Here is a 26,672-nt window from a genome sequence, read left to right as displayed (position 1 = left end):
ATTATTAACGGGTTTTTTCTTTTAATGAAATTAATTAATCATTACTTTATCGCTTTCAAAAGTATATACTCAAATTTGAGAAAAAAATCGCTGAAAAACTGCGTGCAATATTTTATTGTATGTTATAACCGATATTTTGGTTTTTTTGATTTATTTGTTCGGTAATATAAACTGATATTTCCAAGACTATCGGCTTTTCCGTACGTTCTAGGAATATACGGTGATTCGGATTGTTCATTTTAAAAGAAACCGATATTGATTATTATAACAGCACCTTTATTTTTAGTTTTACCCGAATTTTTACCGATTTATGTTGTCTCAAAAGAAAAAAAACCATTCTTTAACTGGAACGAATGCGTACTTTAAAATCGATTATTCAACCGTTTACCATTCATTATTTGTTAAGTGGCCTTAAATAACTGTGAAATCCTTTGTTTGCTATTTTAATATTTTTACAATCTTTCTGATATCTGGCCGTTTATTTATCGATTAACCGATTACAATTATCGTTTTATTTCTTTTATGGATCTTATTTAATCGATAAAGCTAGTAAATTATTTTGTTGCGTTTTGCATATTTTATTGTATTTTTTACATCGCATCCAGCGAAAAGCCAATAGTTTAAATAGTTTTACTGTTGTAATTTCTCCATTAAATAAGCTCTATTTTTTATTATCCCTCCGAGAAAGATAATTATGGATCGATGATTTTTGTAATCTTTTACTTATATAAAGTAATAACGTTTTTCGTTTACGATATGCGTTTATTATTTTATTTTTTTTTTATGATTATTTTCTGTTTTATCTTTATTGAAACCGTAATCTGTAGCGTATTGTTTAATCCTTCCGATCGCTACAGTGGATTTAACTAAAGTATCTCTTTATAATTCTGTTACGACCGTTATTTGAAGTTTGTGTGTTAGTGACGGTCCGGTGATTTACTTTCAGACAGTTTACAGAATTAATCTAAGTTAAACTTTGTATTCAGATTATGCCTGAGATTCTTATACGTATGAAACTTCGTCGGCGATTAATGTTTCCCTCTTGAATTACTTCTACGGTGTAGAGAGCTAATCACTCTGCATATGTTATTTCTTTTCTTGTATGCGATCTACTTTAGATATAGTTTTTTGTGTTCCTACGAGTAGTTATCTTCTTTTTGGTCGTGTCGATATCGATTTTCATGTCGTTTTATCCTTTTGAAATAACGGTGTTGAGATGCAAGATCATTTTTTTCTTTTTTTATTGGCGTTATATGTTTTAGCATAATTTGAAATCGAGTAGGGCAATGTGGTGATCCGTAAAACTTCGCTTACGAATAATCTTTTACATATCTATATCTAAAACAGTTTGTTGTTTTTTACTCGTAAAAATGTTTTAATAGCTAGTCAAATATTGTTATTTATTAAACAAAATAATATTTGTATGAAATTGTACGCCGGATTTAAAATACAATCTCTACATCGAATTAGACGTTGTGTGTTCTCGCCTCCCTTGTATCAAAGTTGTAATTCGGATTGAATTCATTATAAGACGTGTTGGAGTTGCCCGATGAATTACGCGGCGTATAATTGGAATCGTTAGAATTATACCCGACATTCTTAAAATAAAAATCATTCTCCTTGGTAATCTATAGAAAGTTAATTCTTATTTTAATTTTCATATTTTCCTTAACGGTAAATGTTTTTCGGTCTCAAAAAGAAAACTGCTTTACTTAGCATATTATTTGTGTTTAGCTTCGGTGACATCTCTTGTGAACGTAATGAAAAAATAAATTAAATAAAAATTCCACTTCATTTTTACGGCGTAATAGTCAAGGTTTAAAAAAATTATCTTCATTGATCAAGGCTAAAATAAATAACGAACTGAGCCGATCGCAAAACCCCCTTGAGGCGGAAACGTTTTACTTTCCTTGATATTTAATGTGTTTTGATCTCTTGATACGGGATGTTAATAAAAGAACTCCATGTTTCCTAAAAAATCTTAATGAAATAATGGAATCGGTTAAAACCATCCGGTTTTCATATTTATGTTCGTTATATTAAGTTTTTCTTCGCGGCCGGCACCGCTAAGTGACTATACCTCAGCAGAAAGCTCAGTGCCTGACTTGGTTTATCGAAACAAGATCGGTTATCACGGTTCAGCGTAATTGTAGACGTGAAAGAATAAAACAATATTTCAATGGTTTAAGGAAAAGGCGGGGTTTTCAAGGGGGAGTCACCAGGCAGACCGTCCATATTTGAACAGAATGTGAAACTGATCCGAGCATCTTTGTCTTGTACGCGTAGCCCGAAAAAGTCATTAGCAAGGCGCGTGTTTATAGTTAGAAATGTCTAAATCTGCAGTGTTGCGTAAGAGGCTTAGACTGCCCCTATAAGGTACAACTTTTACATGAAATCAAACCCGATAAGAAAGTAAAAAGATTGGAGTTTGCAGCTTTAAAACTTAACAAAATTGATGAAACGAGGACTACCTGAAAAATGTCATGTTTTCAGTTAAGGCGACATTCCATATCAGCGATTTAGTAATTCAACAAATTGCAGGATTTGGGGATCAGGATCGTGATCAGCGTGATTCTTCCAAAGGTAATGTTTGGTGCGGATCGATGAATGGCCGTATTGTGAGCCCGTTCGTTTTTGTTGAAAGCACAATTAATGGTACTTTCTGTGATATATTCAAATTTTACGTCTCGCAGATTGACTATATTGAAGAAAAAGAAGGAATCGGCTAGACGGCGCTCCGCTATATTACAGCAACCTTGTCCGTGCTGCACTAAATATTTGTTATCAAAACTGGTGGAATAGAAGAGGAGGGCCGATCGCATGGCCACCAAGGAGCCCAGACGTGACCCCATTAGATTTATTTTTTCGGTGGCATGTGAAAAAAATTGTTATTCGGAGAAAATTCGTAACATCAACCACCTACAGGAGAAGATTGTTGCGGCAGTTGCATCCATTACACCCGAGATACTGGGAAGAGCGGGATTACCGTCTGGATTTGTGCAGGGCAACGAACGGTACACGTATCGAATTCTATTAAACACAAAAAAGCTTCAGAATTTACCCTTTCAAAATATATACTCATGTAAGTTAGTTATACTTACATATAAATGCCGTTTAAGTAATGCTTATTTACTTAGAAACCGAGGAGTTCTTTTATAAACACCTTGTTTAATAATGTTTTTCACTGTTATTTTTTGGATTATTTATGTTCTGAATGTTACTTTTGGGATAAGAATACACGCACACTGATCAGTGTAGTTCAAAAACTATATTTGTTAAGTGTTAGTGTAAGTTTTAATGATAATAGTTTATTGTTATTCTTTTCTGATTCGACTTGGAAATTTTTTTAAGTTGTATATTTTTAGTGTGTTTTACGTACTTGAAGTACGTCAAACACAACACATCTTGAATTCAAGATGTACATATGTTTTTGAATCGTGAAAAATATTTTAAAATTAATTAATATGTTATTCTTTTTCGATTTACATAATCTTACCTCCTACCATCCCGTTTTTCGTTTAAATAACTTTTGTCAATTAATTTTAACCATTTAATTAATTCAAGGAATAATTCATAATTAGGAGCACGTTTTGTTATTACTTTCTTTTGATTCTATTAATATATAGTTATAATGTAATAGTTGTGGTTAAGCTTTTGTGTATTAATTTTTTGTATTTTTTTCATTACAGGTAATTTTTTTTTAATTTTAGCTGCAAGTTTGTTAGACATTGAAAAAGAAAAAAAATATATATTCCATTTTGTTTTAAAAGTTTTACTAATTATCTTATTTTAAAAATTTTACGCAGTATTTTTAATCTTAATCCTTTTTTTCTGTTTCAGATATTTAGAAGTTACTTAATCGTTCTTAGGTAAGACATCTTTGTTGTTATTTATAACTATTTTTAATCTCGTAATTTATTATCTACTTTGTTCGAAACGAAACTTCTTAACAAAATCGTTTTTAATTTTTGTAAAAGATGAAATCGGACACATAGTGCTATTATATTACTTGGAGAAAATATTATTTACCCTTGGGAATAATTGTAAACGTTAATGCGTGTCGGGTTTTCTTGTCGTGCGTGTTACTAATGTTTTCGTAATAGGATATTTCTATCATCTTGTAAATTATCTTTATTTTTGTGGTTTTGCAATTCATCGTGGACAATTTTTTTTCTGTTCGTGCGTTTTTACATATTTATTTTACAAATAACTGCTAATTTACTTTGCTATTTTATTACTCTGGTTTATGTTTATTATTTATATATATATATATATATATATATATATATATATATATATATATATATATATATATATATATATATATATATATAACTTTATTTTTTTATTATACTGATGATAAGAAATATTCTGAAGATTATTACAATGCATAGTTTATTTGTTTTGTTGCGTCTTCATCATCATCATCATCATCATCATCGTAACTACTGCTGTACGCTAGCTTCTTTTTCTTTTTCTGTTAAATTTTTCTTTATAATATAGTACAGTATATAACAAAAGCATCTTTCTTTACTAGTCCCTTTTCTTTTAGTGTTAAACAATGCTAAACAATTCATCCCCCTTGTTTTGTTTTTCGACCCTCATCCTCCTAATATCTTTCTGTCCGGCAATTTTTTTTTGCATCCCTACTGTTCCACCCGTCCCATTTTCATTGTTTTGCTGAAATTATGTGCGGTGTTGTCGTTTTTTTTCAACGTGATGAGACTTTTAATTTTTGTAGACTGTTACTGCTTGATAGGCTTTTCTTATTTTTTTTATTTCTCTTTTTCGGTTAGCTAATGTGCGATGTTCTTTAATAAATATTATAAATAATAGAATAGAATAAAATAATAGGGAATAAAAGTCGATTTATATTTGATTACGTTGTATGCATGTACTAGAATTAATTATTTATAATTTTTTTTAACGGTGATATTGAATGTTACTCACTAAGCTGTGCACCTTTATCCTCCGTGTCAAGTTATATATATTTCCAAACCTCTTAGGTAGTTGAGGTTTGGAAGTATATTTTGCACATCCTTGAATCTATAGGAATTAAAAACAAAATTTGATTTTTTTTTAAATGGTTACTTAGAATCACAAAACAATTTAAATCCAGCTCATTTCTTAAAAAAACGTTCAAGTTATATTTATAAATTCTAAAATTAGGTAAGAAAGCGTGTTTGTTACATGCCGTAATTTAACGTCAACCGTTAGGCAAATTAATTATACAGATTTAAAAAATAAAAATTTGTGTTTTTCATTAACATAAAATTAAATTAGTATAATGTTAAAACGCGTACTTTTCTTTAATTTCTCTTCACTTATTTAAAAAAATGATTAATAATGGAACGAAATTATGTATTTACCAGAAAAGAGATTACGAAATAAAATATGAACGACCGTGAGTTTTCTCCGGCATTATGAAGCGTAGTTGTTGACTCATCGGTAAAGATATAATGTAGAGTAGTTGTGGGCGACAGTTCACATATGTCTAGTTAATTAGTCGTGGACCATTGTAATGACGAGCTTGAGATTGAATGTCACCTCGACGTCAGCCAAAACGTTCTGGTACCTTTCAACTTCAGTACTTTGATTGGTAAGTACGAGTAGAAATTTCAAACTTCCAACAATAATCTCTTGCCCGAGCGGGATACCTTAATTGTATTTTATGTAACTATTTTGCAATAATAATGTTTTACGTAACTCCACATGTATGTGTGTATGAGAGAGATTTCTTTTTTTCTTAAAAAAAAATATATATATATTGTTATTGACGATAAGCGTAATAATGAAATAATTATTGACTTGACCTTTGAATAAGTCAGTCAGTTATTATCTACAACGCAGTATTTCAATAAAAATTAAAAAAATATATATTTTTTAGGATAGCCCCTAACTTTCAATGTACTGCTTCAATCGTTCCAAAAGCTTCTTACATCCTCTGAAAAAAATTCTTTTTGTTAACCATATTACTAACAAAACAGTGCTTTCAAGTTTTTCCCCCTAAGTGTTTGCTGCGAATTGCAGGCGTCAGCGTCTCGATAAATCTCATTTTAATGATCATTTTGAGCCACTTTTCTGATAACGTTTCAGTACTGAGGTTTTTAAGTCCCCAAAAAACCGTGGAATTTTCATTCTGAAGGTTGTCTTTTGAATTTTTTTTCGTGTAGGCGGTTGATATTCTGTACTCTGCCGTTTACTCTTTGGCTCTAAACGGTAGTCCCTTGTCTCGTCACCGCTGATAATTCTGTCCAAATTAGCGTCGCCTTCATTATCATGCCCGGCAATATTTTGTAGATAGATGTCCAGGCGCATTTGCTTACGCAGCACTGTGACTTTTTATGGGGCCCACCTCGTACAGGCTTTATGAAAGTTAATTCTTTGTAGATGATTTCGTAGGCAGAATCTTGAATAATTTGTAGACAATCGATGATTTCAATGATTGTCACACGTCTGTCTTTCATAACCACGAAATGTACGGCGTTCAAAGTTGTCGTCAATCGTAACCGCAGAAACGGGCGTCCGGTTACATCTTCATGCGTAACATTTCTACGACCATTTTTAAGTTTTTCAATTCGCCGCTAAACATTTATTTGCGGTAAAATAGTATTCCCTTATTACTATAAAAGTCTTCTATAGATTTCCGTCTTTGATGTAATCTCAGACCGTAAAAAAAGCTGATTACTGAATACCGCTCTTCTTTAGTGGAAACGAAAAGCGAAGCGGCGATGATTAACGTTACACTTGCGATTATGGAGTTACTGACTTTTCGACTTCAAATCGACTCGGAAATGTTAAGTCGGAAACAACGCAGAGCTTCTGCTTCCGAAAACGTTAGTATTATCAACAAAAATATTAATGCAATTACATTCCGGGTAGTTATTGACTCTACTTGGTACATACCTGCTACGCTGCGGTCGACATTCCACACTTGCGCACTGTGTACCCGCATCTGTTGGCAAGCCACTGATGCCATTACGGAAATATTCGACCGTGTTTAAGATTGTTTGTATTTAAAATGCCTCCGCCGACTGTGAAATACGTGGTGCGATTCGTTTTCTTTGTGGTAAAGGCGTGAAAGCGGCTGAAATTCATCGTCAGATCAGTGAAGCGGATGGAGAAAACATTATGAGCGATGGAACGGTACGAAAATGGGTTAGAGCTTTTAAAGACGGCTGCCAGAACGCTCATGATGAACGGAATGGACATTACTGAAGATTTGGTGTAGAAAGTTGACGAAAAAGTGAGAGTGAACAGATGCTTCACAATTTCTTCGCTATCTGAAGAGTTTCCTCAAGATTCAAGAAGTGTTGTCTATGAAATTCTGACCGAAAGCTTACAAAATTATCGAAAATTGTGACCGTGTTGTAGTGGTTATTAAATCAGGCGGCAGACTTTTATGATGACGGTGTTCAAAAGCTGGTTGCACGATACAAGTGCCTTAATATCGGTGGCAATTATGTAGAAAAGTAAAGTACAGGCTTTTACGTAAAAATAGAATCGTTAAGAATAGTGTACTTGTTTATTTTTAATTTCAAAACTGTACTTATTTTAAAAACATGCGACGTATATATTTTTCATTGTTTTGGGTGAACGAACATGACGTGTTTAATCCTTGGGTAATGAAGAAAGGAATTAAAGTGTTCATATGTGCTGCGGCAACTGTATAGTTATTAAAACTGTATTTTTTTATATGTACGAATTTGTTTGTCCGAAGGCTGATAAGTAGATTGCGTAAAACAGTAGCTTCTACGTGAGTCTTATAAAGGATTAAAAAACGCAAATTTAGGGTGTGCTTAATTAATTTCCTTCTCCTGAAAACAGCATTATAATAGTTAATAAATTAATAAATTTGTTGTAAATAGTTAATAATAAAAACCTAAGTTCATTTAGAATATTATTATTATAATAAAATATATAATAAAATCTTTTATTATGAACTATTAGCGCGGCCTGTTTCTTAGTTCTAGGTGTAATCTATTAAAATATAATCTATTACATTGATTTTAAAAGATATATTTTTATTTTTATCAAATTAATTTTTTTTAGAGGTAAATCTTTAAATTCCGATGATTCAGTTATTTTTTTACACGTTTTGTGTGTGCTTCTTATAAAAAGTTATGACCTAAAAGTTCTTGCTACTTATTATTTTTTACGTGTAAGTTAACGTTTTATTTATTTATCGTTGTAGAGCTCTGAAAGTAATGTTGCGGTATACTAATATTATTGGTTTTTTTTTATTTATAAATTATATTATTCATTGTTACGTTACAGAACGCAAGGTGTATCGTTCCGTATTATTTCACATTTAATGATTCGTTGAACAGCGGTTGTTGTTTTATCTTATTCATTATTTTAATGATGTAATTAAGAAAGTGTTATTTCATTGTAATTTTTATCTAGGTTATTTAGGGCGTGTTTTACTTATTATTTATACTTTCGTTTTTACTTTGTGGCGTTAATTTCGCCTTGTAATACAGTATATTTACATTCGTTGTTTATTGATTTTAACATAAGCTACATTATTTTCCATACAACGCCCTTTTGTAGAACATAGTGTGGATTAAGTATCGGCCGGTTCATCGGTTTCACATTCATTTAAACTTTTAATTTTATGGTTTTGATGTTTCAAACTGTCAATTACTATTTTTACCGTTTTTCAGGTTATTGTTCTTTTAATTACTTCACAGTTAATGATTTTCCACGATTATTAACTTGTTGATGACCCGAATAATCAATTTGCCCCTTACGATATACGAGCTATGATCTAAAACCGATATTTGAATATCTAAGTAACCGTTTTAAATCGCCGTGGCGGAGCTGTAGCGTTTCGGTCTTTCATTCGGAGGTCCCGGTTTAGGCACGGCATTTTTCACACGCTACAAAATTCCATTTCAACATCTCGCGTACAAGCTTCAAGCTTATGAAATGATATCACGAGGCCAAAAAAGGTTTTTTACGCTGTAGAAAAACCTGCATGAATTTTAAAATTTTGTTTTATCATTATTTTAAGTATTTATTTACGTTGTACAAACGTTTTCGTTTGTATTTTTGCAAAATAAAAGAAAAAAAAAATTACTTTATTCTCTTGCACGTTGATTTTTTTAAGGTAGGGGCTACAATTAAAACAACCGAAAAACTTGTTTGTCTAACTTGGTGGTACAGACTTAAAAATATCGAAATTTAAAAAATTGAAAAGAATTGCTTTTTACATTTTAGTGTGCTTTTGAAGTAATTTTTATGGCACGTAGGTTAATCCATAAAAAAGTGGGGATGAATTTATCGATCGATAAAATACGTTAGTAAGAGTTGAACATGATTTTTCTTTTTTCGAAATACACCCGATCAAAACTGTATTCTCAGACGTATCTTTTGGTCCTGAAAGATGCATTTCACCCCGGTTTTTTTTACGTCGTTTTCAAAACCTCCGCTTTCTTAAGAGCGGCCGTTGAGAAGTAGAATCGCTGGCTCCGATTCCAGGCGAGTGTACAGAAAAAAATCAAAATCAGGTCCGAACTGTACGGAGACTGCGATGCACATTCGATGTTTTATCAAGTCGTATGTTAAGATCAACGTTGGCAACGTAATGGTGGGAATTATCTCTGTATAGGCAAGGAGATCGATCCAGACCGAATACATCCGAAGAAGGGTGTGTTCGGTCTGGATCTTCAAATCTGTCACGTTATACTGTCCTGTAACCGTTTTATACAGGAATACTTTAAGCAGATGAATCACTCCACCGGTAGTCAAAAAGGGTAATACTTGTAATAAAAACGATTATTTTAATAAAATAAAGCCGCCTGCCCTTAGATTTTTCAAATCGGTCAAACATTTTAAATAAATCATATAAAGTTATTAAGAAAAGTTTTAACGAAATTAATTTTATCGCTTTTAATTTTTATAAATTTCATTACTTATTTGTAGATAAAAGTAAATCGTTAAGGCTAATTAAAATCTCGGTCAGGCACGGAATTTTTTACACGTTACAAGATTCCATTTCCATATTCACATTTACTACAAGCTTCTTAGCTTCTGCGGTGAATTAATCCAAGCAAAAAAAAATTTAGTAAATTGTATAACACAAGTTCACACAAGTTCGGGAGTCGCCATCTTTGCTAGCGGCGCAGTCAAGCGGAAAGACAAGCGATTAATGTACGCTATTAAAACGGTCCTTTTTGATCTTTGATTCTAGTCTGAAATCAACACTGTACATTTTATATAACAAATTAAAACGCGGATTTCTTTTTTTCATGCGGTATATCATTACGCTATAATAATCCAATATTAAGCTATCTTAACGACAAAAATTAACAAACAACTGCCCCTTTTAAATTACCGGAAAGAATCGTACACTAATCCGATCGCGAAAAGAAATGTTGCTAAAAAGAAATAAAGAATAAAAATATCGCTGAACCGGTCCATTTTTTCCTGTAAGACTTGAGAGTAAAAAATAAACAGTAAATATCGAATCGAATACTGCCTTCGTTTCTGAAATGTTTTAAAGAAACATTACTTCCTTGCGCCCTCGCCGTGTAAATAATAATTATTACACGAACCGGTGTTGAACTGTATTAATGTAAATATAATTTCTCCTTTTCGTAAATATTAATTAATTAATAATGAGATTTGTATTAATAATAATTATTTGTAATTTAGACTAATGAAAGGCAATAATGATAGTAGCGGTAATAAAACAAAGTGGATAAGAATTGTGACGTTTCCACAATCATTAGTAAAGTAATTATGAAGATTATTGAAGTAGAAAATAATAATTTCTTTTCGTTCTTTTTTTAAAAATTGTATTCGGTCTTATTATTAATAAAATGTAATATTATTGACTGTAAAATTTTATATTTAATTATGTTATTGTTATTTAAATATAACAAAATAAGAGAGTAGCAGTAATAATAACTTTTAACGATTAATAATTTGTTTCGGTCGTAAATTATATTAGTTTATTTAATTGTGCTGCTGTACTGTTACGTTCTTTTCTGCAAGGAACCGAGCTCATCTTACTCGTTATAATTTTCTGAAAAGCGGTTATTCGGTCGGGTGCTATATTTATACTGTACGAGAACTGTGCGTTTTTCGTCATTACGACTTCGTTTTACGTTCTTTTTTTTTAATTTTTTTCTTTTGTTTTTCTTCCTTTTTTTTAACTTAAACTCTTTCTTTCCTTTTCTTTTCTTTTTTCCCGATCTTTGATATCGTGCGCCACATTTCTTTTCTCTCTTCCTGAATTTCTCACCGATACTAATCCTTTTGCGCTCTTTCCTTTCTTAACATTCTGCGCGATTGGACTTCTCCAATTTCATCCTTTAGCTTTCGTTTTTTCTTTCTTTTTATTCCGATTCTTTTTGTTATCGGCATCGGCAATATTACTTACTTTTCAAAAAACACCTTTAGAAGTTTCTTTTATTAAATTTTTTCATTTTCATTTCTTATCTTGTATTCGATTCTAGTTACTGATTTTTGCGTTTGCACTTTTGATTCTCGTTATTAATAAACAGATTTTATGTGTATACATATTTTACTTGTATTCTACACCTGTATTTTATTTTTACTCATATTGAAAAATATAGGATTGTTTTCTGAAAAATTTTTTTTTCATGTATTTATATAATAATTTTTTTTTATTCTCGATGAAACCATTGTATTTCATTTATATTCTCTTCAAATCAGAGATACAGTACGCGTATTTCAAAACTCAGAATAACGCAATATTTTATTTCTAAAATGGATTTCTAAAATATTTTTTTAATTGTTAATTTCAGTAAGGAATTGTTATTTAATTTCATGCGTTAATATTCATTCCTAATCCGTAATTGTTAATTTTGTTTTAATTTATGAACTTTTCTCGTATTGATTTCTTGAAATTTATTTTAAAACCGGATTATTCGAGTAGATACGATGATTAACAGAATACAATGTATAAACGATGAAACCTTTTTATTAAAAATTGCCAACCTTGATAGGGTTCTGTGCATTGATGCGGTTAATTTCTGTTTTTATACGAAATGAAAATAAAATCTTATAATGTGATGATAATTAACTTTTTTAGATAAGTTTTAAATATTCCGAGTATTCTCATTTTATACAAGTTAACATCGAATCATTACTTATTTTCTATTTGCATAAATATGTACACAGGTGTAATATAAACAAACGATGTATCTTCAGGAAGTGTTTTAAGTGTTAAAAACAAGGCCTCTTGTAATGGGTACCATGATTCGACTTCCGGAAAATTTCGACATATCTTCGCATTTTACATCCCCCAGATCCCAAAACCACCGTTTGCTCAAAAGTTTATATATATATATTTCACTTTTTTTGTGGACACGATAACTGCCTTAATTTTGCGCCAATCACTTTCAAATTGATCCCTAAAAAAAAATCAATCCAAGCTCTCTCTCGGTCGAGTTCGTTAACGGCCAAAATCGGACCATGGGAATATTTTGTTTCCAAAAAAACAAAATATTGGTATAAAGTTTTTAAGTAAAATATCAAATGCGTTTAAAGATCCTACAATTTTTTGGATAAGGGCCTAAGAGTTCTGTAAGTAAATCTTTTGATATCACCAACCATTGGCTCAGGGGATGGAAATAAAGAGGTATTGAAGACAAAAAAAATCATATCTTCGTCAATATGCACAGTATCGCATCGGTTTAAAGTAGTCGTTAGTCCTCTAAACATTACCTAAAACTTTTGTTTGGAGCAATTTTTGATATAACCAATCTTTATGGAAAGGGATGACCAAAACAAAAAAAAAAAAAAAAAAAAAAACAGAAAAATGAAATATCGCTATAACTTTCTTAAGTAAAATATCAAATTCAGTTAAAGTTTTTTGATATTACCAACTATTGTATCAGGAGGTGGAAAAATGGAGTTTTGCAGATAAAAAACTATACCTACCGTAATAGGCACAACATGGAATCTATTTAGAGTGGTTGTTAGTCCTCTAAACATTACCTAAAACTTTTGTCGTAAACAATTTTGTATATAACTAACTCTTAGGCAAGGAATGACCAAAATGTTGCTGGAATTGTAAGATGGGGCTTGTCGTATGCAAAACATGTGAAACTTTTGTTCAAATGCAACCATTGTTGTATTGAGTAAATTTGAAGTTTTTCGTAAGTTTAAGGTGGAATTTTTTTATCCCCCCCTTAGCACCGGTGAAATCCTTATTTCAACTTTGTTTTTAAATTTAATTTTATTGATTTATTAATAATTAACCTCTGATTGTAAAAGATGTTGTAAATAAATAATAATTCAATAATAACAATAAAAAAAAATAAGAAAAAACTCAGAAGTTATTAGTGAATACATTTTTTGTACATTTCAATAAAAAAAAGGAAATAAAGTCGGATTCGAACCGATGTACCTTCCTCTTGTGAGAGAAATGTATTTCATTAATTAAAATTTCATTTGAGTATAATAACTGTGGAACCAATGAAAATAAATACCATTTATTGTATATCGTTGAAAAGGTCTGGATGAGGGCTTATTGTGCACTTAAGAAAAAATCGAAATGTTTTGGATTTTGGCTTTTTTTGGATACTTTTGGTCCAGTCGATGCAATTAAAGGGAAGGTGCAGAATTAGATGTTACAACAGTCCTAAATCCAAAATTTCAACATTTTACGCCTAATCATTTTTGAGTTGTGAGAGATACAAACGTACGTACAGACCACGCCGAAAATAGTCAAAATGGATTCACGGATGGTCATATGAAAATTTCCGTTGAAATCTGAAAACCGAAATTTTTCGCTATCACAATACTTCCTTTACTTAAAACAAGGGGTATAAATCGAAATTTATAAATAACAGTTAATTATTTTAATGATTCGTCCCAAATTATTTTTATTGGTAACTGGTTCCTGGTTATTGAATTCACTGCTGTAACAATTCGAATTTGCAGATCTTGAAGAGTTGCAGGCTTAATTGGTAAACCCACCGGGTTGGTCTAGTAGCTAACTCGTCATCGTAAATCAGCTGATTTCGAAGTCTAAGAGTTCTAAGGTTCAAATCCTAGCAAAGGCGAGAATAACTTTTTTACGGATTTGAATACTAGATAGTGTGGATACCATTGTTCTTTGGTGGTTGGGATTTAATTAACCACACATTTTAGGAATGGTCGACCTAGATTGTACAAGACTACACTTCATTTACATTTATACATATCATTCTCTGAAGTAATACCTTACGGTAGTTCTGGTGGTTAAACAGGAAAATAAGATAACCCTGAAGTAAAAAGTTACATATGTATTTGTTGTTTATATTCTAATGTAGACATATTACAAAATAGAATTATAAACGAGTGTTCGGGACTACAGTAATAAAAAATATTATTACATTTGCTGTTTAAAAATTAAAGAGAAAAAATCATTTCATTTAATAGAACGTAATAATCTTAAAAATGACTATAAAATTTATAAAAATACGAATATTATACGTGTAATAACACGCTTGTAAATAAATTATAATATGAAAAAAAATTAAATTTAATATTATAATACAATACGAATAGCATAGGGCAGCTTACACTTTAATATCAACACAACATATATTTAAATAACTTGAAAGTAATGACGTGATATTTAATAATTAAAGGTCCGATGTTTAATATAAACGAGGTCATGGTTTTAAATGGACTTTAATAAATATCAGTAAAAGATCTTTAATAATTAAAAAGAAATTATTGTTTTTAATTTTACATAAATATCTATTTTTTAAACGGAATGAATTATCCAATTTTAAGTGCTCGTAAATGGGTAAAACCCTCCTAAATTACAAAATTGTTTATTTCATTATATTTTTGGGCAATTAAGTAAAATATCGAATTCGTTTAAAGTTCCTACTGTTTTTTTTTATAAGGGCCAAAACTTAAGTAAGTAAAGTTTTTTGATATCAAGAACAATTGGTGCAGGGGGTGAAAAAATGAGATTTCGAAGACAAAAAAATAATATTTCCCTTAATAGGCGAATCGGGTTAATTATCCCGATTAACCCTGATTTCGAATCGGGTTAATTGTCCTCTAAAGATTACCTAAAACGTTTGTTTGAAACAATTTTTGATATGACCAACCCTTACGGCAAGGGATGACCAAAATGGTTGCTGGAATTGTAAGATGTGTTTGTCATATGCTAAACATGTGAAACTTTTTTCACATGCATCCATTGTTGGATTGAGTAAATTGAATTTTTTTTTTTTAATTTTAAGGTGGAATCCTTTTTATCCCCTCTTTTTAAAATTGTTTATACCCTTTCCCATGAGCCGGACCCACAGTTAAGTATAACGTCGTCCAAGGGAGTGTCCTTTTGACTTTAACGGGCCTTCCCGCCCACTAGCCTAACATCCAACAAGGCAGTTCGGCCCCCCAGTTGGATCTTTTACTTTATCCCTGCCTCTTATCCCCATCGAGAACAATCCAGATTCAACAATGCCGTAACCTTCATCCCCACCCCAGGGGCCGGGTCTCGGTCTTTTGAGTACCTTATGCCTTAAATGGGGAGTCCCCAAGATGATCCCCATCGGGACTGTGGTCTTGACTCCCCACTAAAAGACGTCAGGTCCATATGACCGTCATCACAGCAGAAATATATGTAATCTCAGCTTTAAAATGACTTTGACATTCTGTTTATCGAAGTTTTTATTCACGTGCGTCACCGCATCGGATAGGTTGAGCCAAGTAGTCTGAAAGAATACATATTTAAAGTATCACATTTTGTTACGATCAGTGACTTTTTACGTTGTTTCAATTCAGCAGTGGATTTTTTTAATACATGTTTAATCTTTAATTTTGTACTAAATGAATGGTTGGATCTTTTGTTTTAATTTTTGCGAAATAGTCTATTTCAATATTTGAGTCGTGAACATCTCGTTAAAAAATTATATATATATATATATATGTATAATTATGTAAAGTAAGTTTCCCTTTATTCCATAATTGTTCATTTATAGAATCCTGAACGATTCCTCCATATCTGTTTAAAACATAAATACTAATTTTTTGAACCTGTTTTAAAATTTTTGCCACGTCGTTTCTGTTATAAAGGGATTCAACAAAATTTTTTTGTACTACTGTGATCACATGAAATATCATCTCAATATATGATGAAAAATCGATAGTAGAATTTCTAACAGTTAATATCTTGAAAAACAGATATAGATATCGATTTTTTCGTGAAATTTTTACATGGAAATGATGTGTCATATGATCACAGTACTGTTGAAAAGAATTAAGTTAAATTCGATGTAAACAAGTCGGGGACAACGATTTTAGAACGGTTTACAAAAATCTGTGCTCAAAATAGATATCGGTCAGAATTCTCCAAATTTAAGATCGTACAAAAAAATAGAAAGGGGGAATTTTTTTTATATACACTTATATTCAAAATATAAATTGCAGTTTACTTCTTGAAGAACTGGACTTATTCGTCGAGCGGTGATCGATTCAACAGGTCGATCGGTGTAAGCGTTGTAATCCAATATCAGAGGTTTGGTCTGTAAAAGATTCCGTAGTGATTAGAAGATTATGCGAAGTTTTTCTAACTTCAAAAAGACGTTCAGTAATAATTAATTCTCTTTTATGTAGGCCAACGCTTGGAGCACGAACCTTTCGGCTCGGTAATCGCATACAATCGCTTATTAATCTAGACTTGATCTCGGTTATTAAGTTAATAACCAGGTACGTTGAACGTTAAACGTGCTATTTTCACGTTGAATTTTATTAATTACAACCGCTTGTTTTTCTCTATCCAAGAAAATATTTCCTTAACGAAATCAAGTTCTTAGTTCAGGCGCTATTTTACAAAAGGTACCTTTGTACGTTGTCATAACTAAAAAGATTTTAAGCGTCCCGATATGAAACAAAAGGTACTGAAAGCGGTACAGCATTGGAAAAAATAATAACCCTGCCGGTTTAGAACGAATAAAACTGTTTTCCGACGCAAAATATCCAGGTTTACTAAGCTGGACAAAATACAGGGGATAATCGGTTTTAGAAGTGAGCTTTCCGTGTGTCGCTACCGTAAGAAAATAGTTGGAACGTGCGAAGCAAATAAAGGTACAAACATCTACGTAAAAATTATTTTACTTTTTCACAGTTTATTATTATTTTTTTATTAATTATATGTACATACTTTGAATCTATTTATTCTCACGTTACTAGTGTGTATTTAATATTATTCATTTATTTAACGTTTTGCTGTTTTTTAAGTATTTTTTTCTGTAATATATTGTGGTGATTTCGACAAAGTATTAAACGGAAGCTTCCTAACGTCATCCTTATTTATTAGTTCTGTTCAATGAAAAATCGTAACGGATATTTTTGTTTTAATATTGACAGTTAATTTCCTATTGATAATGAATGGATTATTTTATTATTATTGTTTTCTGAAATTCAATTTCCAAGTTGTATCTTTTAATTTCCATGTAGATTGACGGTAATATTTACGATTCATTTTATGTTGCGCGTTTGTTTGTGTATAATTAAATTTTTTGTTTTAGTATTACAATAAAGAAATCTCTCAGAATTTTTTTACGCTTCGATTACTTTTCTTATCTCTTATTTTAATATATAAAATAAATTTTGAATTTCGATGTACGGTTCGGTTATGACGCTTTGTATTGATTGACACGTCTAGATTGTAATAAAAACGAATATTCATGTGGCTTGATGTTCCGGTGAAAATTACTTGTAATAAATATGGCGTATCGTTCAAGACTTCGGAAACAGTGTATTAAGTGCCCGGTGCAGGTAGTTGTTGCTTTAAAACTTACGCTAGTTTACCCCCTTAGCCGGTAGGTAAGTAAGTGTACTTAAACCAAACAATTAGTGGGCCTATCGACTAATTCATCTTGATCGGTCGGTCGCTTGAGTTACTATGGCAAGTACGACCACCGATCGGTCGGTCGTGTGAGTTCACTAGTATTTTTTGTGACTATTTCTATCTTTAGATTTCAGAACGATTCATTCCGACCTTAAGATTGTACCATGGCATCGCTTAGCGAGCCAATTTTTTCTTATCGGTAGTTATAAGAATATTTATTAATTTTCCTCTTTAGTTTTCCCCGTACACATTAAATTGTTAGGGTAAGATAACCTCTCTTGCATCTTTACGCTTACTTATCTGTACGCTCTTTTTACCGTTATCTTCAAATTTGATCCTCTACCACTTTTTTGTCTAATAATATAAATTGTTTTCTCCAAACACTTCTTTTAAAATTATTTTGTTCTTAACCTTATTTATCCTCTTCCACAGTAGTACTGTTCTGTTTTATTTACAGTAGTTTTATCCTTTTTATGTAATGTTTTCTTCCGGTGAAAATATTTTCGACGCATAATTATTACATAATGTAAATTTGTTTGTACTTTAATTATGCTTGTCGTAAACAGTTATATAATAATATAATAATGTTGGTGACGTATTGTACAGAATGAGTAACATAAAACCGAACCCATAATGAAACCGCTACCCAACACATGAAAGACTCTCGCACAACTAGCGCGACTAGTGGATGTATTTGTTACTTACTGATTGTTGCCGTTTGTCAGGTGGTTACGTGTCAGTGCAGTATACGTTTTGTTGCAGTGCCGTTGTGTCTGTGTAAAATGCCTTATTCAATCCAGGAGAGGATAGCCATAGTTGAGGCCTATATTCGTCCTGGATCGTTTGAAGAATCACGTCAAGTATTCGTAGAAATATTTCTGAATGTCTGTATTCCAGCGAAGAGTATCATACACGATTTACTTAACAAATGACGTACATCAGGTTCGGTTTCAAAACGAAACGGGCAACCTTCCGTTAGGACTCCACAGGCCATTGCCGATATCGTAAGGAGAATTACTTCCGATCCATAAAAATCACTACGCAAGTTATCCCAACAATCTGGTGTAAAATACACATTTGTCGTAAAATTCTTCACGAATTAAAATTTAAACTATACCGCGTTACAACTGTCCAATAACTGAAGGAGACAGACAAACCGAAACGACTTGATTATTGCAACTGACTTCTCGAAAATATTTTTGGTGGACAGATAGACCCTATGTCGTATTTCATGTCAAACGAGGCACGGTTTCATTTATCCGGCCACGTTAATTCGCAGAACACCAGGTATTGGATGGCGAGGAATCCTCACGAGATATTCGAACGTAATAATTTTTTTAAAGCCAGATTGTTGAAACGAAACTGTCCATATCCTTGTCTGACTTCGATTTTTATCTGAAACTTTTCAGCTTTTTCGACGATGAACTTAATTTTGGAATAGGTATCGGTTAAAATTTCTTGAATTAATTTTTTTTTGTTTTAAGATCCATTCCGAATCCTTTTAAATGAATTTCTTTTATTATTGTTATTTATTTTCTTCTAAATATTAGCACATTAATAGATAAATTATGCTAATTTTTATAACTATGCTGCTTTAACAATTTATTGTAAACATTTTTGTAAAACGATTTTTCTTTTGTTAAAAAAAAACAAAAAAAAGGAGTGAAGGTAATAAAAATCTACTGGGGAAGAAATTAAATTTTAAAGCTTTTACGTGTGCATTATTTTTTTTTAAAAATACAATAGTCATGAAAGTTATCGATATAAGTACATAGATTATAAGTAATCAAATATTGGCCCCGTTTAAAATTTAAAGAATTATTTTCGTATCGTGTAAAATTGGAAAGTAAAGACTTCATGAAGGTATTGAATCTGTTGGTTGTAGTAAATAGAAATTAAAAAAGACCGAGAAAGAATTAAATAAACAAACAGAAGAGTTGCAAGTACTGAGGAAATTGATAGAGGAGAAAAATTCGATTAAGGTAAAGAGGAAAAGGAAAAATTATCGTTTGGTGAAATATTTTACCTAGAGATTGTTTTCAACGAAAGATCATAGCGGTTATAGTACAGAGAAAAAGAAGAGGATGCGTATAGATTTTTGGAAGAGCTGTAAGGGAAAAAGCCGATGTTTTGACCGAGATTTAATGAAGGTTGATATTCTGACGGTAGATTTACCGAAAATAAGAAATAAAGAAAAAAGCGATTTTTCAAGGTGTAATTAATTATAAGCATTTGACTAGCTGTTACGTTATAGATATTTAATGAAGTGTTCCATTTAATGACATTGAAACGTGAACGATATGGAAACTATTAATGTAGGCGTTTGAAATACGATAAGATAATATAATAAGTTATCGATGAAGTATGAATCTACAAAATGTTAAGAATTGAAGAGGAGAAAAAAATTGATTGTGTCCAGATCTTACAAAAATAAAAGAAACTTCTCTTTAGGTCCGTGGGTCATACATTGAATTAACGATGTCGGCTTTTATTATTATGACGTTTACATGAAGAAAGAAGAAACTGTAAGAGAATGAAAAGTTGAATTAAGGCTGTACGAAGGTAATAAAAGTTATATTAAAGTTAAAATCCTGTCTTAAAGTGTAGGAAGAGTTGAACATTTTATCTAACATAAGAAGCGATTTATAAAAAAGAGGTACAATAATTATTTGGAATTATTCTATTTAACAAATGTTTGCTATAACCTACGTACCTATTAGATTCACATTAATCTGTCTGAAAATTTTCTGTTAAGGCATATATTAGTAGTTAAATGGAGGCCTTAAATGAACGCAAGTCGTCTAATATAATGCTGAATTTCGAGTCGTCTAGGAATTGATTTAAAGCGTCTTAATTCAAAGGATGGAACTAGTAACTAACTCCTGAGGTACGTCATTGTATTCGGCGGTTGGAAGTTCCGTAATACAATATTCACTCCCGCAAGTTACCAAGCAGTAACTGACGTACGCAGTATATTGTAATTATAAACGACGGCTGTTCGATTAATGTTTTAATGAGTTTTAATAATTACTCGTCGGTATACGACGTCGGTTGAGTTTGGCTTATATTCCCAAAAATAAAAGATAGTTATTATAAATCATTAATAATTTTTTTGTTACCTTAAATGGTTTTTGTCATTCGTTTTAGTAGTTTAACGAGAAGTAAATATCCTTTTTCTTTCGTAATTCCTTTCTAATTTGCAGTACGTTTTGCGTCATCCTTTTCGAACTATTCGATTCGGATGTTTGTTTTATTTGATTTTTGCATTACCCGGTCAGAGTTTCTGTCCCTGAGAGTAATGATGCTAAATTTATAGTCGATTATTATGGTTATCATCGGTAAGGTCGAATATCACGCGTTTAGATGGGTTTGACGTTCCCCTGTATATCTGGTATCGTATATCCGGTTAAGTGAAGAAGATAACGAGAAACCGGTTTACTCCCCGTTTTTACTAGGACGTGTGATACGGGATGCTTGTTATTTTATTCTGATGTCGGTTTCGTTTATGGCACCCTAACGTATACTTTATACGTAATTCTTTTATCGACTAATTAACGTTTGATACATATCGAACGATAGCACTACCGAGTTCTTTTTTACAAGATTTTTGCTTTATTTTATTTTTATTTTCCATTTCTCTTTAAATCTCTCCAATTTTTAATTTTTCCAAGGTTAAAAAAATCTAATTTAAAAAAGTTTCTTTTTATCTATTTGAATCTATAAATTTTCTTCCTAAAAGTTCTTTTGGCTTGTTTTAGTCGGCTTTGATGTCTTGCATCTTTTTTTTTATCATTTTGTAATGTATTGCCCAAAGTAACACCGTTCTTTTATTTCTGATATATAATATTTTACGGTCTTGATACACCTTCGTCTCTTTTTTTCTTTTACATTTCATTACCTTTGTTACATTTTAAATTGATTTTTTTTAAATAATGAACCATACTATTCATTATTCTTCTTTTCTGTCATTTAAATTTTCACTCTAAAATAAAAAAAAAACGTATCAATCGTTTGTCATCTTCATTTTTTTTTAAATTCAGAATTATTTTTCATTTCTTTAACGAATGGGGTGGGAAATTTTATTCTTTAAAATATTGGCGATAACCTAGTTCATTATCTCATTCTTTCTGCCCAAGAACTTATACTTTTCTGTTTCATTTTTTTTTTTTAATGCAGACATGGGCGAACCTTTTATTCATGTCCGTTTTAATTCCAGTTGATGCAGCTCTTGGAGGGGGTCAACCGCCCGCCTTATTTATCAGATTGTGTTTTTTAAAATTTTTGGTTAAATTTGGATTCTTTCTTCTCTCTCTCTCTCTCTCTCTCTCTCTCATAGAAATATAAAATCATAATCAGCTAATTTTTAATTTTATGATAATTTATTTATCATTATAATTATTTCAAAATTATACGTTATCTAATAATTGTTTTATAAACTTTCTTACTTGTTTGTTTGTAAATCTTTATCACTATTCAGGTTGAATGGGTTTTTACTATCCTTCCGGAACTTTTTGCAAGCGGAAGTACGGAATAAGAATTCGGCCAATGGTTTTTTTTTTTTCACTGAATGCGGACTTATTTTATTTATTTAGGCGCCAAAGGCTTGTTAAAAATTTGTTTGTTGGCTACGAAGGCCTAAAAGATTTGTTTAAAGAATTATTGATTATTATTAATAACATTCTGTTTATCCAGATTAATTTGTATAACAAACGCACCTCATGCAATTTGGAAATTTGGGTAATTCATTATTTATGCGGATATTAAAGTAAAGTACGTGAAAGATAAGTTACATACATCGTATGATAACAATTCCGTTACGTTTGTTATGTAACTCTACGGCAGTCGTGAAGAGAGTCTCTGTGTAGGCGCCAGTGATAACGGCATGATATATTCCTTTTGCACAGCTACCGGACAGGATACGAAGTTTCTTGATTCGCTTCACGGGTAAGCCCTTCTTTTTTTTTTTCGAAAAAGGGTTGTACAAAGCCTTGCTTTTTACAACCCGCATCCTCGGTATACAGAACCGGTCGGAATTACATTTATACTCGCAGAACGGATAATATAGCAGAAGGAATCAAGAGCAAGACAGAACAGCGGGTGATGAGAACGGACGATACATTAGGGTAGATCGCGTTAGTTCACAGTTTTGTTCAGTTTAAATAGTTATAATAGTCATTTAATTTTAAGTAGCTTTATAAATAGAGTTTTATACATAGGTGCGAAATCATTTATCGGTAAGCGTATCCTTTTTAATAGTTTTTGTTTACGGAGACCGATTCGTAATTCAGTGTGACCGTTGTTATGTGGCATCTCTCGATTACACAATTTTTTTTACGACAATTAGTTATTATAAAATCAGAATATTGTCGTATTATACTTCATACTTTCGCTCTGTTCTTTTTCTTTCGATTAAAATGTGTAGTCGAAAACTAAAATAAAAGGAATATATCAGAAATCGACTTAAAGATTTCCGAATAAGTGAAGAAATTGATGATTATGATTATGAAAATTTCATGCTTACGATTAATTATGATATTAGATGCGATAGAGGTAAGATTTAATTAATTATCCGGTTTTTGTCCGAAAACATGGAGAAATGAAGTGGTACAAACATAGATTTTCTAAAAGGAATTAGAATTATTAGAAAAAATGTAATAAAAATTTTACTTGGCGTCAACCAGGGATTGAAGTATTAAATAAATATACTAAATTAAGTTTTACTTCTTGTGTACGTTCAATTTTTACAATTGTTGGACGGCCTCATTTCAGATATTCTGGTCGCAGATGCACAGGTATGGTAGGTAATTAATAATTGAATTATATAGTGTATTGCATCACAAGTTTGTTGCAAACTATTTTATATATATGTAAAATAGTATCATTTTTCTGATACGCTTATAAAGAATTCTTTAAACTTATAGAGCAACTGTTGAAAATAGTAGTATTTTACCGTGAAAATTATATAACAAGTAATAAAAATTCACGTAGAAAATAATGTAATATTCTTAGTTATGTTACTCTACGTTCTTGTTAATTAAAAATATATTTTACTGTAGCGTGAACTGTGAGTCCTGTGTGATTGATTACTCGTGTATGAAATCTAGGCGCGATTATTGAAGGGTTATTTGCTTATATATTTTATATAAACATATATTTATTTAACTAAAATGAAAAACCAATATACAGAGCATCAAAGTAGGTTTATTTGCAGCATATTTAGTTTAATACGTTTACCGAGAGATAAATTCAATATGAAAAAAAAAAGTCGAAGTTAACCTACCGTAACAGAATAGGTAATAATGAAGAACTAAATATTATAAGATATTGGATACTATTAAACCGGAAATTGCAGAATTTTGCTATCTACGTAATAAAACATGGAAGAAGTAAAATTGAGATCGAAAATAAATGGACAATAAATAAAATAAGTCTGCTATTGTTTAATATGTACCTAAGGAATCGATGATGTTCTTAAAAATATTTGTGTGTTTTATGTTAACGAAATGCGGACAATGTAGAAAAAAGTGGATTCCTTTGAAATACGGTGGTGCTATTGGAAATTATGGAAAATTAGGTGATTTGATAAAGCACGAAATTAAGCGGTGTGAAGAATAATAGATGAAGAAAGAAAAGAAACATTAAGAAAATCTTAAGAGACAAACCAACTTTGTACAGTATGTATTTAAAACCTTTAGATTTAATTAATTTTGTAATAAAAGTAAATGTAGAAGCAAAGATTCAAATATACCGGGTACCCAAACGAAACTATACCGATGTTTACTTATAATTATTATATTCAAATAACAGGATAGAAACAAGAATAATACTAATCGCAATGAATCTTTTCTTCCTTGTACGAAGTAAAGGAAGTATTGTGATAGTTAAAAATTTCGGTTTACAGATTTCAGTGCAACTATCCATTTTGACTAGTTTCGGCGTGATGTCTGTACGTTCGCACATTATGTACATACATACATATGTATGTACTCAAAAACGATTAGTCGTAGGGTGTTGAAATTTTGGATTTAGGACTGTTATAACAGTTGCGGATTTTTTCTGTTGTTTGCAGAGTGTCCAAAAAAGCCTTTTTCTTAACGGCAGTAATAAGCTCTCATTGAGAGCTTTTCAACGATATGTCATAAGTGTACATACTTTCATTGTTTCCAGAGTTAATAGCAAAGTAAAATTTTCATTAATGAAATATTTTGATCAAGGAGAAGGCACATCGGTTCGAATCAATTTCATCTCTCTTTAACTTGTTTTTCCCATATAAATATATTGATTTATTAATTATTAATTTCTGATTCTAAAAAAAAATTACGATAAATAATAATTCAATAACAATAACAAAAAAATATATAAGAAAAAATATCGGAAGTTATTAATGAAATAAAATTTTATGTACTTTTCATTTAAAAAAAAAAATGTATATATGTAATTTAATAAGCATAAAAGGAAGTCATGCGTGTCAACATCAAATTTTTATTTTCTGAAGATGCTCAATATGTCATAACCTTTTTCTAAATCCAAGCTTGAACACGTGCATGTTCAATATGTTTGAAGATTCACTAAGACACCAAAGGAGTAATTTCATTTACAATTCAATTGTTATTTTGATGGGGATTTTTCTTTTAAACAGATCCTTTCCTTACCCCATAAATACACTCTCCAGTACACATGTAGTTAGCCCACCGGGTTGGTCAAGTGGTGAATTCGTCATCGCTAATCAGCTGATCGATGTCGAGAGTTCTAAGCTTCAAATCCTAGAAAAGGCAGTTACTTTTATACAAATTTGAATACTAGATCGTGGATACCGGTGTTCATTTGGTGGTTGGATTTCAATTAATCACACATCTCAGGAATGGTTGACCGGAGACTGTACAAGACTACACTTCATTTACACTGATACATATCATCCTCATTCATCGAGTTAATGTTCAGTGCGTATTGCACCTGAAGACCTGTGGTGGTTGTGCAAATTTTATAATTTTTTTCTTTTCTCCGTCACGATAGATGCTTTTCCGGAGTTCGGCGCGTCTTTAACAGATCCAATTTCTAGAAACTAGTCGGTCAAGTTTCGCATAACATTGCGATGTGAATCAATGAAACATTTTCTTCTGCATACTATCTGCCACAATGAAACATTTTTTCAACCAAGAAACGAGTTCAGCTTCAACTGTTATAACCATTGTCGCACATCGGTAACAAAAGATAAACAAAAGCTTCGGCGGTTATGGAAATGAAAAAATATTGTCAACATTGAATCACGGAAGGAAGTTGTCTTAATTCAGTTGTGAACAAAGTTAGTTTCACTGTTAACATAAAAACAATTAGATCGTATCAATTGAAATTTAGATGCTTTTGTTTAGGTGAACGATTACATTTTGGACAGTCTGTGCAAGGCATAAAATATTATAGTTCCCTCGGAATAAAAATGTTAACACTGAACAGAAAAAATGGAAAGTTACTCGTACGTTAAATCGATCCAAAACAAAAGAAAGTACTGAATTCTATTTACATGTGATGCTTTTCTATCATATTATTTCTGCATTTTTTTGCCCTCGTTTAATTGGTCAGCCATGATTTGTTCACTTTTATGCTAGATTTCTACTGATTTTGTCCACCGAGAAATTCTCTATAGATTCATACTTAAGAAAAGATTTCACTGTATTAAATCGGTAGACTCCTCCAGGAGACATTTATATTACTCTCCGTGTCTAAAATTTCAACTAGGTATCCCTCAGGTTTTTTTTTTGGGCCTAGTGCTTTTTATTAATAATTTGAAGTGCGACTCGATTTCCAAAGCGGTACGGTTTGCAAGATATACGGCTTGTTTTGG

General features: G+C 31.3%; 1 protein-coding gene across 10 annotated transcripts in view; it reads left to right on the top strand.

The window, feature by feature from the left end:
• mub (poly(rC)-binding protein mub) overlaps positions 1-26,672 on the top strand; it is a 493,744-nt gene that overhangs the window by 238,907 nt on the left and 228,165 nt on the right. For all 10 annotated transcript variants that reach the window (XM_075376032.1, XM_075376033.1, XM_075376022.1 and 7 more), the window contains one exon: positions 3,841-3,869. The gene's annotated coding sequence lies outside the window, so the exon portion shown is untranslated. The remainder of the gene's footprint in view (positions 1-3,840; positions 3,870-26,672) is intronic.

The sequence above is a fragment of the Lycorma delicatula genome, chromosome 9 (assembly GCF_047948215.1).
Source record: "Lycorma delicatula isolate Av1 chromosome 9, ASM4794821v1, whole genome shotgun sequence".
NCBI lineage: Eukaryota > Metazoa > Arthropoda > Insecta > Hemiptera > Fulgoridae > Lycorma > Lycorma delicatula.
The sequence above is the reverse complement of the archived record's forward strand: the minus strand, read 5'-3'. Positions and strand labels throughout refer to the sequence as shown.